This window comes from Octopus bimaculoides, chromosome 3 (assembly GCF_001194135.2).
Source record: "Octopus bimaculoides isolate UCB-OBI-ISO-001 chromosome 3, ASM119413v2, whole genome shotgun sequence".
NCBI lineage: Eukaryota > Metazoa > Mollusca > Cephalopoda > Octopoda > Octopodidae > Octopus > Octopus bimaculoides.
The window spans coordinates 3225475-3243717 of NC_068983.1; positions in this window are offsets into that span (position 1 = coordinate 3225475).

The following is an 18243-nucleotide window of genomic DNA, read 5'->3' on the forward strand; positions in this document are numbered from 1 at the left end:
TAGAAAGATAGATAGATAGATAGATAGATAGATAGATAGAGTCACGTCAGAATAATAAAGTACAGACTTACTTGCAAAAAAGGACGTGTGCGTTCAATAATGTAATAATACAAAGAATATATATACATGTATACACACATATATGTACATACTTACATCTACATGTGTATATATATGCATATCAGGGTACAGGACGTTAGAACAATTAACTACAAACAACGGAACGAACACATAGGAAAACGGAAAGCCACTTGGAATATTCCTTCATCAGCTGCCTCTATTCTAACTTGACGTTTCGAAGATAAGGCAGACCGTACTCTAGAATAGTCTCTTCCTGAGTAATATATATATATGGCGGCGAGCTGGCAGAATGGTTAGCACGCCGGGCGAAATGCTCAGCGGTATTTCGTCTGCTGTTACGTTCACATTCCGCCGAGGTCGACTTTGCCTTTCATCCTTTCGGGGTCGATAAATTAAGTACCAGTTACACACTGGTGTCGATGTAATCGACTTAATCCCTCTGTCTGTCCTTGTTTGCCCCTTCTGCGTTTAGCTCCCTGTGGGCAATAAAGATATATATATATGTAATATATATGTATATAAATTCATTTAGCCATTTATATTTATATATATACATATATACACATATGTATATATAAATATATATCTATGTATGTATGTATGCATGTACGTATGTACACTATCGTTTTCTCATTAAGTTTTGAATTATGCCGTGTAATGACGTAGCATAGTAGTATTTTGCAGTTGATCCACGTTATAAATGCATGGCAAGTCGGCGAACGAATGTTGTATCTGTATGGCCAGGGTTAGAGTCGTGGATGCTATACATCGTCACATTTCAATTGATATTTTAAAATCATATTGACCATTTGTAACATATCCAGAGATTGTAGCTTGCAGTCATAATATTAGTCTATCTGTAATGTTTATATTTAACCATTATCGATGAATAGATTCGATATATTTTGTGTTCCGTTTTAATTATAACAAGTAAAGGATAAAAAATAAAAGATCACTTCTGCCGCCAGTATATAGGAGGTTTGATCAATAAGTATCCGGACTGTTGCCATAGTAACGAAGCTAAAGCATCCAGTGTAAAACCTCTAGGGATAGAGTGACCTTGAAATCTGTTGTGCATGTGCAATAAGTTTAACGTTCTAGCTCACTTCCGCTGTTTATAGCAGTGCTTGAAGGGAAGGTGCGTAGCGTGTGATCGTCGCATTGACCATGACAGAGAAAGTTGTCATGGCGAAACTTGCTCAGAGGCTTACGCAAAGTCTCAGAAAGTATATGGAGAAGAGTGTATGTGGTGCACACAAGTGTACGAGTGGTTCAGACGTTTCCAAGATGGTCGCAAAAATATCGAGTGACGAATGTTCTGGAAGACCCGCAACTAGCAGAACTCAGAAAAACATCGCAGATGCGCGTGCAGCTGTGAGAAGAAATCGTCGAATCACCATCCGTGGGTTATCAGAGGATGTGCAGGTTAGTTACGGTTCAGTTCAGTCCATTATCACTGAAGATTTAGGTATGAGACGCGTGTCTGCCAAGTTTGTGCCGAAACTGCTTTCAGCTGACCAAAAGGACACTCGGGTTTCAGTTGCACAAGATCTCCTTGATTGTTTCGAGAACGATGAAAACTTTGCGTAGGCCTCTGGGCAGGTATCGCCAAATTTTTGGCAAAATTTGATGCAGATTCTCTGCTCAACTTTCTCTGTCATGATCAATGCGACAATCACACGCTGCACACCTTCCTTCCAAGCACTGCTGTAAACAGCAGAAGTAAGCTAGAGCGTTAAAACTTAGTGCACATGCACAGCAGAGTTCAAGCTCAATCTGTGTCAAGCGGTTTTACTCTGCGTGTTTTAGCTTTGTTACTATGGCAACAGTCCGGCTACTTATTGATCAGACCACATATGCATTTACCAAATACTTTTTTATTGGAGGTTTGCTGATTTCCAATAAGTTAGTGTCTGGTGTATTCAATGCATGGAGCTACTTTTATTATCCTTATTGTTGATTTTAATATTATTATTGTCGTCGTTGTTGTTTGAACTCCTGGAGTCTCTTGCCTGGGTAATTGGCTTGCTACCTACAGCCTACGGTACATTACTATTTGTCGACTTTGTCTTTTCATCCTTTCGGAATCGATGAAGTAAGTAACATGAGCGCTGGATCGATGTAATCGGCTGCCCCACCCATGCTCTAAAACTTACCGCTCTTGGAGCCAAAATCCTAATGAATCATTATTATTAACGTTATTATTATTCAGTCCTATATTTAAGAGATGAGGAATTATGTACATTATTTACATTTGACGGATATTTGTCCTCATCTTGTTTGTTAACACAACGTTTCGGCTGATATACCCTCCAGCCTTCATCAGGTGTTTTGGGGAAATTTCGAACCTGGGCTCTCATTCCTAAGGTATTTTTTGATATTATCATTATTATTATTGTTGTTGTTATTATTATTATTGTCATCATCATTATTATTCAGGTCACTGCCTGGAATCGAACTCGGAATCTTGGGGTTAGTAGCCCGCGCTCTTAACGACTACGCCATATGCCCGTGGGCATATTATTATTATTATTATTATTATTATTATTATTATTATTATTATTATTATTATTATTATTATCATTATTATTATTATTATTATTATTATTATTGAGTTTGATCAACTAACTTATTCCTAAACCATTTGTTGATTGGTGTTTATTATGTGGCTATATTTGATGGAGTGTGTCATTGTGTGGTTTTTGGAAGGGCGCTAGGATAACTGTTGTCGAAAGGATATCACGGCTGACATATTATATCTGTGTGAATGTTCACTCTTTCAGTCGGAGTACAGGCATTAATTTGTGCCCGTAGAGCAAACGGACGTGATATATTACACCATGGATACGCGCACTTTCACACGCATGTTTGTATGCATGTATGTAGACACCACACACACACACACACACACACACACACACACACATACACACACACATACACACACACAAATATATATATATATATATATATATATATATATATATACACACTCACAGACAAACACACACACATATAAATAAAGTATATATGCATATGTATGCACACACACACACACACACACATACACACACATACAAACACCTATACACACATATGCCCATACACTCACACATACACACACACATATATACACATAGCATAGACCAGCCTCGAGGCAATAGACACCTTACGTCGGAATATTATGTTAGACAGACAGACAGACAGACAGACAGATAAAATAAATCCTTTGGGCCCTGACCGTACTACGGGAGCCATCCACCGGTAAACCGGTGTTACGAGTTCAAAGCGTTAAAGAGACAAAGACTTCAAAAGTCTCCCAGTAGAATAATTGTTCCAAAGAAACAATTCTTTACGGTACCAAAGCTTTGGCTTGCCTCCAATTGACTGATAAAATTAAAGAGAGCTGAACAACAGACACACTTGGGAGCATTAATCCAGGGGTTTAAACGGTATCGACTTTACATCAGCTTTGTTCAGATTATGAGCAATAACCCGTTCAAGGGGCAATTCGAGACTATCGCCATGTCTCTAGGCGACGAGCTGGCAGAAACGTTAGCACGCCGGGCGAAATGCTTAGCGGTATTTCGTCTGCCGCTACGCTCTGAGTTCAAATTCCGCCGAGGTCGACTTTGCCTTTCATCCTTTCGGGGTCGATTAAATTAGTACCAGTTACGCACTGGGGTCGATATAATCGACTTAATCCATTTGTCTCTCCTTGTTTGTCCCCTCTGTGTGTAGCCCCTTGTGAGCAATAAAGAAATAAGAGACTATCGCCATGTTAGTAGTGTCTGTCGGAGGATGTATTGCTGTCCACACTCCAAGGGCTTGTAGTGTGTGTACGTGTACGTGTGTGTGCGTGATTGTCCTCTATGGTTTGAGAACTGTTGTTGGTTTGTTTACATTCCCATAACTTAGTGATTTGGCGAAAGTGACTGATAGAATAAGTACGAAACCTCAAAAAATAAAAAGAAAAAGAACTGTTCTTGGGTCAGTGTTTTCAAGCAAAAATTCTTCAAGGCGGTGCCCCAGCATGGCCGCAGTCCAATAATGAAACAAGTAAAAAGATGATCGAAATATAACGTACAACGCGCATCTCAATAGCAAAAATGAGAAAATAGAAGTCCACGCGAAATATTTACTCTTTTACTTGTTTCAGTCATTTGACTGCAGCCATGCTGGAGCACCGCCTTTAGTCGAACAGTTCAACCCCAGAGCTTATTCTTTGTAAGCCTAGTACTTATTCTATCGGTTACTTTAGCCGAACCGCTAGATTTCGGGGACGTAAACACACCGGCATCGATTATCAAGTGATGGTGGGGCGAACAAACACAGACACACAAACATATACACACACACACACATACATACATATACATATATACGACGGTCTTCTTCCAGTTTCCATCTACCAAATCCACTCACAAGGCTTTGGTCGGCCCGAGGCTATAGTAGAAGACACTTGCCCAAAGTGCCACGCGGTGGGATGAACCCGGGACCATGTGGTTGGTAAGCGAGCTACTTAACACACAGCCACGCCTGCGCCTAATATATTAGAATTAAAGAAAGGAAAATAAATGGGAAACTTAAATAAAAGAGAAGGAAAAGAAAAGGTTTCTATATTTCGAAGAAACGAAACATTGACAGGAAAGAAGAATGTTAACATGGATGGGAAAAGGAAAAGCGACAACCAGAGACATATGGACACATGATACAGGAGGATAAATATTGTGTGCGTGTGTGTGTGAGAGAGTTTATGTGGGGGGGGGAGAAGGAGCTTGTGTGTGAGTGTTTGTGTGTAGGGGAGACAGAGCGTTTGCGTGTGTGTGTGTTTGTGTGAGTGTGCATGAGAGAGATAGAGCTTGTTTGTGAGTGTTTGTGGGTGGGTGTGAGAGGAAGCTTTGTGTGTGTGTGTGTGTGTGTGTGTGTGTGTGTGTGTGTGTGTGTGTGTGTGTGTGTGTGTGTGTGTGTGTGTATGCTTGCGCGCGCGTGTGTGTGTGTGTGTACGTGTAAGAGAGATAGTGCTTGTTTGTGTGTATGTGCGTGTGTGTGTGTGTGTGTGTGTGTGTGTTTGTGTGTGTGTGAGAGAGAGAGACAGAGCTTGTTTGTGTGTGCGTGTGTGTTTGTGTGTGCGTGTGTTTGTGTGTGCGTGTGTGTTTGTGTGTGTGTGTGTGTATTTGTCCCCACAACCGCTTCGCAACTGGTATTGGTGTGCTTATGGCCCTGTAACTTAGCGGTTCGGCCTAAGAGAACGACAGAATAAGTACTAAGCTTTAATAAATCAAGTTCTGGGTCCGATTTGTTCAACTAAACCCTCGAAGGTGGTGCCCCAGCATGGCCGCAATCTAATGACTGAAACAAGGGAAAGAGAAAAAATAAAAGATGTATGTATGTATGTATGTATGTATGTGTGTGTCTATACGCAATCACACGCAAAATGTATGAACCAACGTGCGCACATGCATTTCCACATGTCCGAAATAATGAAGCTGATCATAATGCCGTACATATATTCTGGTGTGTATAAAGTATACACTGCTGAAATATATATGATAAAATGAGATGAACCGAGATGGATTTCACATATAAAATATATATACCACACATGATATTTAAACTTTAGATACATCTGTTAAAACGTATGGATTACATAGAGATATCATAGATTGGGCAACACAGACTCATACATGTACACAGACATTCACTCCCATATATATGTGTGTGTGTGTGTGTATGTATTATGTATGTGTGTCTATGTATAAAGTTATATATATATATATATATATATATATATATATATATAGTATAAAGGATTGTGGGTAAGGCCAAAACAATGCGAAGTAAATGCAAGGTAAAGCACAAGAAAATGAATATATGAATTAATGTAGACTTGTGTTCAATATTTCGGGGGTTTGACCCCATTTTCAAGAAACTGGCGAATGTTATCGCCAACTTTCGTCAATTTCTTGAAAATGGGGTGATAACCCCGAAATATTGAATACAAGTCTACATTAATTCATATATTCATTTTCTTGTGATTTACCTTGCATTTACTTCCCATTGCTTTGGCCTTACCCACGATCTTTTATACAACATGTGTGTGTGTGTGTGTGTGTGTACACATTAAAATAAAAATGGAGAATTATTCATCTGCACAGTTCTTTTTTTTTTCACTACTACAGTTTTGTATTCATCCTTTTATTCTCTTTAAACTTCCGTCCGAGTTATCTTGTTACATGGTGCCCATTTGCATCCTGTTGGTTTGGCTTCATCCAGATTTCATCCTGGTTAAAATCGCAGCCATGCAGCATTATTAGACATGTTGCCACTAGAAGACATGTTGCCACTAGACATGTTGCCACTAGAAGAGTTTGAAGCGAACTTTTCAAAGAGAACGCAGCCGGACCAACAGGATGTAAATGGACACCACATAACAAGATACTTATGCAACAGAAACATATGCTGGACAGAGGATTAGAGAGAAAATACTGCAGTAAAGACTACAATGATAATAATAAGAAGAAGAAGAAGAAGAAGAAGAAGAATTGCCTGGATGCAATACCAGGCAGTGACTCTGATGGCTTCTAATCTTAACTGGTTGGAAGTGTTATCATGTACATTGTTTTGTCTCGGTGTAAAATATGGACTACAGCAAATATTCTGCTCAATACCACAGATTTGCTTGTCAGTTGTTTGACCTTAACCAGTTGAGCATGTCCCTTGGTGGCTGACGATATGTGCATCTCTGATCATGAGCAGAAGTAGTGGGGGAGCATCATAGCCATGTGTTGAGAGGAATTCTTTGGGGTTTGAATAATTCACCTTTGGAAACATGGGTGTTTTGCTCAACATCCTTAAACAACCCTTATTCAGGGACCTTTTGAGCAGGATGGGCTACTCGACCTGAAGAAAATTCTAATTGGGCCCCAACTACAAGGTCATGCACTGTTTACCTTGATATGAGATCACCATGTCATGCACATTCGGTTGTGACGCATGTGCCTGGTGCACCCTTATCAGACGGGTAGTCGTGATAGGTATAACGAGCTTAGTATATTTCACCCCAGAGTTACTTTGATAGCATACACTGATCTCTCACTAAATAATAATAATAATTAATAATAATTAATAATAATAATAATAATAATAACAGCTGTGTAGATGTACAATGCTCTCCTTTTATTTTGATGTCTTGAATATACACTCTGTCAACTGTTTATAATCCAATGAAGCGAACTCAGGATTCAGCCATCGGGGGAAATTCTGTGTGGTTATTTACCGTAAATAATCCCCATCTATGCCATATCATTCGATGTGGTTAGCCAGAATTTGGATTATTTGGATTATACAAGAGTACTTGAACGGTAGCTGTCTGGATCTATTACCCCTATCCATTGTGGGTTCTTATTTCTTTGTCCTCGGGGACAATGTATGTACGTATGTATGATAAACACAAAATGCTGTTTATACCATTTGATTCCTATGCACGTTTTGCTATTGTGACTGTTTGCATTTATGCTGCGGCTGTTCTTCTTAGCACACTTGGATGAAGATCCATAACGGTTCTACAGGCGAACGGAAGTGAAATAGCTTTAAATTAAAATCGCCGTCTGATACATCAAACTAAATGTATGTACACCGTTGAAAGGCAGTCACTGCAGCAAAGGCGTTCGCCTCGCTCCGATAGATATTGTGTTTCTAATACATGTCTACGAAGCGATTTTGTCTCAGGCAAAAAACTACAGCATCATATATACATACATATACGTGTGTGTGTGTGTGTGTGTGTGTGTGTGTGTGTGTGTGTGTGTGTGTACAAGCATTCAGGCGTTTAACTCGTCTGTAAATGGAAATTGCTCAAATGGCACCGAATTTTTGCTGGCATATAACGAAAACGCATGACTCACAATCATGAGGTATTGAGTTTGATTACCAGAATGAGCTGTGTGTTGTGTTCTTGAGCAAGACACTTTATTTCACGTTACTCAGCTGTAGAAATGAATTGCGACGCCACCGGTGCCAAGTTGCATCGGCCCCTTCGCCTTTCCCTTGGATAACATCAGTAGCATGGACAGGGGAGGCTGGTGTGCATGGGCGACTGATGGTCTTCCACAATCAACTTTGCCCGGACTTGTGCCTCGGAGGGAAACTTTCTAAATGCAATCCTATGGTCATTCATGACCGAAGGGGGTCTTTATTTTATATTACGACCAATTCATGATTTTCTTGTTACTTTTTTATTTTTGCTTTTGTTTTGTTTGTTTTTTTTTGTTTGTTTTCTTTTTCACTTAATAATCGACTAAAATCCTAGTAGACAGCGCTCCAGCTTGGCCGAGTGCGTTGGTTGAGCCCAGTAATCGCACAGTAAATACGAAAGATACTCCATAAATCGCCTTTAAAAATGCTTCGCGGGCTGCTCAGATGCAGAAGACATTCTAATTGCAAATCTTTGAACAACACATTGAATAGTTTCATTGTTGCTGTTGTTGTTGTCGTCGTTTTAGCTATTTAACCATCGTCCGTTCTGCTTCAGTGACCTGTGAAACTGATCACCTGAACGAAGAAGCCTTTATAGTCATTGTTACCTTATCTTTAAGGTTCCTGTCTTTGAAAGGGCCAGCCATGTCACACTCTGCGTCATGCTGAATCTCTGAATGAACTGTGTTTAGGGTACACGTGTCTGTGGAGTGCTCAACCAGTTGCATGTTCATTTCACGAGCAGATTGTTCCGTTGACTGAATCAACTGATACACTCGTCGTAGTAACCGACGGAGAGCCAGGTGTTTTGGTTCTTTTTTTTTTTGTTGCTTTTTGTTTTTCATCCAACCATAATTGCGGCACAGTCCACAAGTTAAACCGGGCATTAAATCTATTAAATAAAACAGTTCTTTCAGTTCTTCAAAGTGTAATGGTTATATGACAGTTTACCAATTCTTTGCACAATTCTTTGCATTTTTATAGAATCCTGCCAGTTTTTTTGTTTTTTTTTAGCTGCAGAGGATGGCTAGTGGAGGGCAGACAAGGCAGTGATCCATAACACGGGGTCTGCTTCTTCTCATTTATGGGTGGTTGGGTTAGTCTTGTAACCCCATCTGACCAAACCAACTTTTGATCGTCTTTTTCTCGTTCTTCCACTGAATCCATGACGTTTCTGAATCCAAAAGAGAAGTCTTCAGCCGGGAGCGATGAGATCCCATATCAGTTAGAAGAGGATCGTTCTCAAATTTTTCCAGTGAGATGGATCAAGGTAGAAATGTTCATGTCACGATCCCCATCGAGTAATACTAGGTATTACCTGTGAATTCTACCAAACACTTCGATGGCGAGTTGAAAAATAATGCTACTGGTGCCAGAAACCCCTTAGGGACAGCACTGACTATTATTGGAATATCAAGTTTCCTTTTTCATTAAGTAGAAATAATAATTATTTAAATAAATGTTCAAGCTGGTAAATGAATTACTGAAAGGAAAACTTGCATTTAAATAAGTTCAACATAATTTTAACTTATTTAAGTTATTCAAGTTATTTAATTTAAGTAAGTTAAATTGGTAACATAACTGTGTCTAGTGTGTTACATAAATAACTAGGTTAGAGGGGACACACAGACATTGTAATGTCGGTTAAGTAGACAAACTTCATTAAGTATTCGACTGAATTTGAAACCTATGAAAGGGGTATGGTTAGAAAATATTCCGACATGTTTTAAATTCACTCTCACGTAAGACAAAAGGGATCGTTGGGAAATGTTTATGGTTCTAGCTAATTACAGGTAAATGAACTTCAATAGGACAACTTTTGTAGGCTGTTTTTTATTGCTATTCCTGTTTGTTTCCCTCCACAATCCCCTATCCAGTCATGTAACAATATCATTTGAACAAATTTTAAAACAGGTTTCACGACAATTTCAAGTCAACAGACCCAGTGGGGTTTTAGTATTGTTGTTGTTGTTGCTACTTGGGTTGCTGCTGCTGCTGGCGGCGTCGTCATCGTCGTCGTCGTCTTGTACTGCCAACGCTCGCGTTTCACAAAACTCGACATAGAAGATTACTTGAGGGAATTTGAACTTTTTTTCTTATTATTATTAGAAACAAAAGGCTTCAGAATCTTTGAATCGCAACCTCAAAGCTATAGGGAGGGAGAGAATGTGCGTCCTTTGCTATTTTTTATTAAATATACAGATTCATATTTTTACAAACGTCCATATTGTTTTGCTTAGCTGTCCTTCAATAACACTAGCTGGCTCTTGAGGGTACGGGAAGAGTCGCAAACCAAAAAAGTGACAGCAGAGAATACGCTCCGAATTTTTAAATTTTGAAAACAGTCACAATTTGAGTGAAAACTCAAAAACTTTAAATGACAATAACATCTTTACCACAACTAATAACATCAGTAATTCATCATTTGTAGTCGTTGCGAGACATAAAGAATCCCTCAATATGTACCAGTCGACAGAAAAACAAGCGGTATAGATTATTATTATTATTATTATTATTATTACTACTACTACTACTACTGCGACGAGCTGGCAGAATCGTTAGCACGCCGGGCGAAGTGCTTAGCGGTATTTCGTCTGTCTTTACGTTCTGAGTTCAAATTCCTCCGTTATCGACTTTGCCTTTTATCCTTTCGGAGTCGATATATTAAGTACCAGTTGCGTACTGGAGTCGATGTAATCGACTCATCTCTCTCGCACAAAATTGCAGGCCTTGTGCCTTTTAACAGAGAGAATCATTATTATTATTATTGTTGTTGTTGTTGTTGTTGTTGTTAATGTTCGAGAAACTATTTGAGAAAGATTAATTTGGAAAGCTTAGTATTTCATTACTCAACATTGTAGATCCAGGTTTAGACACCGGACAGGAAGGTGAGAGTTTGGGAAAAAATAAAAATATATTCTTTATCGTTTTATCTCTTGCTCTGTTTTATATTTCTTTTTTTTTTTTTTGTTCTCTGATTTTTCTTCTTTTTTTATATATTCTAACCAAGCTAGGTGTAACCTTCACACACCAGAATCTACTTCCTTCCAGCTGTGATCTCACGCTATTAAAATACATATATAGTCGTCATCTTTTATATTTCGGGAGACAACCTGTTATTATCTGGCTGCCTTCAATCTTTTCTTTCATATATCTCTCGTCTCCGCTCTGTTCTTGTTTACAATGATCTATTTTTGCTCCACATAATTTTCTTTTTCTAGTTTCTTGCCCTGCAAACCAATTTGTTGAAAAACAGACGAATCAACGATATTTTCTTTTTCATTCACAATTCTGAGAAGTTACCTACCACACCTATTATTGCAAATGTGTCATCATGTTTTTATGCAGTATTTACAGACTGATAGGATAAATGTAGCACAGATCAATTCACCGGTCATAAGTTCGAATTTCCTTCAAATTCAACTATAGTATTCGTGAGAGAATACTTTACTTAGCTTCAGTTCACGAAATGGTCAGAAATAGAGATGAATTACCTATCTTAGAAAATTATACACAGTAAGCTGGAGTCCTATCCAGGGATATTTATCCTACTGCATGAAACTAGACGAACCAACCAGGAAGGTCGGAAGGTCTGCTAATAATAACTGACAAATCCCAACCAAACCGTTTTACGAAAGATAAACGTTGGTTCAATATAGTAGAAGAGAACCACCGAGTGCTCCATTTCTCGTCCAGCTGCGATCGTCAGCTGAGTGCCGGGCTTCGACAAGATTTCGGTCCATTATGCTCAGTATCTCTCCACACGGTGAGCCCGCAACAGCTGGACGTATTGCGTTGCAACCGGACTCAAGCCAGTTTTGTGGCCTTCTCCGCATTCATAAACCTCCTGGTAATCCAAGCACCACCCTCAACTGCTTTCTCCCCACATTCTTTGATTGTCTTCATCACAGCAGATATACAGTAGCCACCTTCAGAAACCTTCTGAGAGAAGCTACTGGGAAACCCCTGCAGCCGGCCTCGAACGCAACCAGCTCACAGATGTAACCCTTCTTCCGAATCTCAGTTACCAGCTCTTCGTAGCACAACAATTTTCGCCTATGGGCCTCAACAATGCTCTCTTCCCATGAACAGTATGCTCCCCAAGGACCACACATCTCTGACCCTTATCTACCAAAACGTTTATAGGTGTGTTCTGTGGGAGACGGTCTATCGGAAAGTCACAACCATGCAAACTATAACTTTTGAATGACGTCGTTGCGGTTTCAACCGTCAACGGCTGATTGAATAACGGGCCAAAAATTCATTCTAGGTGTGTAGGTGTAGAGAGAGAGAGAGAGAGAGATATGTACATATGCATGTATATGTGTATATTCACATATATATAATATATATATATATATATATACATACACGCATATGTACATACATGCATATATATATATATATATATATATATATATATATATATATATATATATATATATATATATATATATATATATATATATATATAGAAAGTGAAAAAATGTATAGTAAATGCACAAGCGAACAAATGTATGATGAATGCAGAGTGGAACGGGAAAAATGTATATTGAGTGCACAAACGGACGGAAAACAAAAGCAGAAGTTCCCTAATTTTTCATCAGTTATCAACCAGATGGTTGATAACTCAGTTTCGCACCATTAATGGTAAGACTGCGGTGCTCCCTATGCTGGCGGTGCCGGCGAAAGTTGCGGAGAATACTGGAGGGAAAACAAACAATACATGGAATCCAGGCGATGCAAAAGTGGACAGACGAAAGTGAATAGATGTAATTCAAGACGATAAACGAAGGACAAAGACGAAATGAATAAGAAGTGAACAGTGTGTGTGTGAGAGAGAGAGAGAGAGAGAGGAATTTAGTCGTCACTAAGTGTGACTAAGGATGCCGAAACACCTACATTGCTAGAAATAAGAGTTAAAACTCTGAACGTTGTAAGAAGAGCGCAATACATATATATATGGATGGATGGATGGATGGATATGTGTGTGTGTGTGTGTGTGTGTGTGTATGTGTGTGTGTACGATGGGTTTCTTTCAGTTTCCGTCCACCAAATCCACTCATAAGGCTTTGGTCGGCCTGACAGCTGTAGTAGAACGCACTTGCCCAAGGTGCCAGGCAGTGGGACTGAACCCGAAACCATGTAATTGGGAAGTAGGCTTCTTACAGCCACTCCTGCGCCTATATATATATAAGTGAAGATATATATAAAGATAATAATAATACTAATAATTTATGGACTAGTTTATCAATTTTCAGCGGAGGGACTATTTAGTCGATACCAGCAAACACTGTATTTAAGTGGCACTTTTTATTTTATTGAGTCCTGAGGGGCAAAGGGCAAAATTAAACTGAAATGCATTTGAACTCAGAATGTTGAGCCAGAAATATATCGCAAATTGTTCTTTCCGACTGTCATTGTCTTTGGCAGTGCGCACAGACACGCGTATGTGTGTGCGCAGAAGCGCGTGTGTATGTGTTACTTTTAACGGTAGATTCTTTTCAACAGCTTTATTTTATTAAGAGCTGTCGACATTAGTTATGTTTCAACCCTGAGTCTAAAGGTATCTAACCAGTCGACACAATGCTACTTGAAATCCAGCAAAACTTCATCACATCCAGAGCCGTCTGTATTTCACAAACTGACACTGTGGGCCTTAATCACTTCTCCTTCTCACCGCTATCTCAAATGCTTTGTTGCATGAAACCCAGCGAACCCTCAACCCATTCAAGACATCACTACTCCACACATAACCAATATATGTCCACAATCGCCAGTACGCATGTCCAATGCAGTCGAACACCATTACATTCAAGGTCATCCGTACTTAACATCTGTACTCAACATAGATTGCAATCTCCGATCGTTTCTCTCTCCCTCTTTCTCCCTCTCCCTCTCTCTCTCTCTCTCTCTCTCTCTCTCTCTCTCTCTCTCTCTCTCTCTCTCTCTCTCTCTCTCTCTCTCTCTCTCTCTTTCTCTCTCCATTCCGGAGCAATTATATTCCACATATCTTTATATATTCATATCCGGAACAGAAACATCTAATCTAAAAATCAATAGAATCTTTAATTTCCTTACAATTATCTTCTTATGGAGTCCCATCTACTTTCTCTAAAAGATATATATCTGTTTGGATTCTCTTAGAAATGTTTGAGCTAGCAAAATCGTTAGCATGCCGGACAAAATGCTTACCGGTGTCTCTTCCGACTTTTTACGTTCTCAATTCAAATTACACCGAGGTTGACTTTGTCTTACTGTTGAATGTGAAGTTAAATTGTAACATTGGGCCCTTGTCTCTCTTTAGCCCCTGTGAAGGTAACTTACACTAACTCTTCTATATTCTCCAGTCAATCACTGCAAGTGTAAGTACGGTTTTCCATGGTGTATATGTGACTGAGATCACAACATTTCCCATGGTCTGTTGCAGGGGTCCAAGCCAGCAATTTTTGAAGCGAGAGCAAAAGTCAATTTAATCGATTCTAGTACTTTAGTGGTACATGACTTTATCGACCCCGAAGGAATGAAAAGCAAAGTTGGCCTCAGCAAAACGAGCCGGAAGAAATGTCGCTAAGTATTTTGTCCGACGTGATATAGTCCTAGATAGCCTCAAAAATCAGGATTAGATTGCATTCATGAAATAAATACAAGAATCAGCAAAGCCAACCAATCATTCGGTCTGTTAAACTCAATATGGAAATCATCAATACTCAGCAAGAGCACCAAAATACGATTTCACAAGAGCAACATAGCATCCTCCTCTGTGGATCGGAATGCTGCAGAACAACCAAAAATATTGAAATAAATGTTTACGAAAAATTTTGAAGGTCTACTGGCTGAATATGATCTGGAATAACCAATTACACAAGGCGTGGGGAGCTGGCAGAAACGTTAGCACGCCGAGCGAAATGCTTAGCAGTATTTCGTCGACTTAGCCTTTCGTCCTTTCGGGGGTCGACTAAATAAGTACCAGTTACGCACTGGGGTCGATATAATCGACTTAATCCGTTTGTCTGTCCTTGTTTATCCCCTCTATGTTTAGCCCCTTGTGGGCAGTAAAGAAATAAGAAACGTTAGCACGCCGGGCGAAATGCTTAGCGGTATTTCGTCTGTCTTTATGTTCTGAGCTTAAATTCCGCCGAGGTCAACATTGCCTTTCATCTTTTCAGGATCGATAAATAAAGTACCAGTTGCGTAATGAGGCCTCCTCTCCCAAAATTTCAGTCCTTGTGCCTAGAGTAGAAAAAAATAGCTGACTACACACCAAGGCTAACGTGAAACCAATAAGAGAAACTATTGAAGCAAGGAGATGGAAATGGGTGGGTCGAGTTTGTTGCTAAAAACCGATGAATTGTCAGGATCGCTTTGCAATGGGATCCATGAAGTAAAAGAAGACGTGGCCGACCAGAGGAAACATGGCGGAGAACCATAACAAAAGATCTTAAAAGCAGAGAGTGTTAACAATGGAATATGCTGTCAAGGATGCTTTCAGTGTTGGAAAGTGGGATGATCTTGCTGTCGCCTCAGGTGCCACAAAGCACAACGAGAACTGAACGAACGAACGATACGTCTTCTCGACCATGGCTCACCCAGCGCTAAACTACAATAGTTGAGACTACAAACGGGTGGTTTTTGTAATCTTTGGTCAGAAGTCACGACTTTATAGTTATGTGTCTTCATCAGCTCGTTTCACTGACAACAACACGAAAATGTCTGGTTAAGTCACTGCATTCTTAGCCTTGTTAGATTCGGTGATCAGACAACAATTTATTTTCATTACACCCATATCATTGTCCAAGTACAGTTTTATTATTATTAGCAAGTTGAATAAACACTGCTGGTGTGTTTATACGTATTTATAGACATATGTTAGATGGCTAATACACGCACACACACACGTTGTATAACATGTTGCCCTACAAGTCACACGTGCGCGTGGGTATATGTGTGTGTGCGCATGTGTATACATACGCACATACACACACACACACACACACGTATATCTATCTATCTATCTATCTATCTATGTATATCTGGCCAACTGCTCGGTAGAAGTGTTGTTGTCACCTCGAAACTTGTTCCAGACCAGTTGTATAAGATGTAAAACTGGTTGTTGTATAACATGTTGCCCTGCAAGTCATTTTCGTTTCAATTTCTCTACCATCCTAAATTCTGAATGTGGTTTGATCCTGTCTTGTTAGTCTCATGACTTGTGAGGAAAGAAAGCCATAAACCTTAACTATGATAATATATTCTTCAAATACCAGTGAAATGTTGATCATGTGATTTGGCAGTATTAATTAAGTAGGAGAGGAAGGAAATATAATGAGAGGAGAACTATTAACGACTTATTAGCTGTCAGTCAAAACTATATGTGACTATTGTGTAACATTAGTGCGCCTGATAGGAAAGACCTTACGACAGAGCCTACATCAATTACTTTCTGAAGACAAAACCTACAAACTGTTCACCAGCATTATTAATAAATAATTCTTTTAGTAGTGTTGCATACGTTTTTGTTACAACAGGGACACATGACTCAACCCTATAGTCACGTGATCAAGATTATTTAACATGGCTGACGTTTTGTGTCGGGAAGTGTTTCTGTTTGGTATGTCTTGTGTGCGACTGCAGTTTTACTTGGCGGCTCAGCTGATTAAGGCCAGTAGAAATAAAGGGACCGAGGGTGACTGCAGATTTATTTCGATAAGCACTTTGCAGTGGGATTACATTAAAGAACTTGCTCAAGGTCCGCGGTAATAAATACAATCTATTTAGCAATGCTTCAGATCGAAACGTTACACATTTCTCCCTCTTTCACAGTAAAATACTTTATTCCACTTTGCCAATATTTTGTATTTACAGTTTATCGATCCCAGCCATTTGGTCATAATTACAGAATGTCACATGCGATCTCTTCTCAGAGTCAACCAGAAAATTTGAATTAACATTACGGCAGTGTTTCTCCCTCAGTCGCGTTGTGGTGGACGTCCAGAAAAAAAAAATAACTTGTTTTTAGGTGTAGGCTTGGTTGTGTGGTAAGAAGCTTGCTTCCAAACCACATGGTTCCGGGTTCAACCCCACTGCGCGGTGACACTTCGAACAAGTGTCTTTGTCTATAGCCTCGGGCCAACCAAAGCCTTGTGAGTAGATTCGGTAGACGGAAGCTGAATGATGTCTATCGTATATTTACGTGTGTAGGGGAATGTATGTATGTGTTTGTGTTTGACTCCATGGACGCTAGACAACCAGTATTGGTGTATTTGCGTCCCCGTAACTTAGCAGTGCGGTGAAAGAAACCGATAAAATAAATACCAGGCTTTAAGGAAAAAGAAAGTCCTGGGGTCAAATCGTTTGACTAGCATCCTTCAAGGCGGTGCCCCGGCATGGACACAGCTTAATGATTTAAACAAATAGAAAATAAAAGATATCAAATGTGAAATGTTGGTTAAATAGTTTCTCAATTTGTAAATTAAAAGGTCAGACACGGCGACATTTTATCATCTGTCTATTCAAGAAAGGGACGCAACGACCAAGATAACACACACACACACACACACACACACACACACACACACACACACACACACACACACACACACACACACACACACACACACACACACACACGCACGCATAGCTCCTTAGTGGTTGTATCATATCGCCGGCGAACCTAGGTTGGCCTTAGATCCCGCACGTTATACCTTATGATATATATATATATATATATCAATAAGATATCTTTCTTACCAAATTATTCTTAATTAATACCAAATATTTACTGATTCTCTTATTTAATCTTCCTTGGTGACAGAAACCCTAAAATTCTACAATCAAACAGCACTCCCTCGACTGCCCCTTCGACATTATTTCTAAAACCAACACAAAAGGAAATGCGTAAGTTAGCATTGAATAGCAACAAGTGACGACCTGGAATGGTGTTAGAGTAAATAGACTCTGATGAATTAATTTAACAATGTTGACAGATGTGTTTGGTTGTCCGGTATATTCAATGTCCAGTTATGAGAAGGAGCAGAAAGAGGGAGAGGAGGAGGAGGAGGAGGAAGAAGTGGGGTTCGTCTAATTACGTATTAATTACATCATACAGACACCGGTGTAAACCACTTGTACAACAGCAGACTGAATACTTCACAAGTTTCTTTAATGAGTTGTGGACTTTACTGC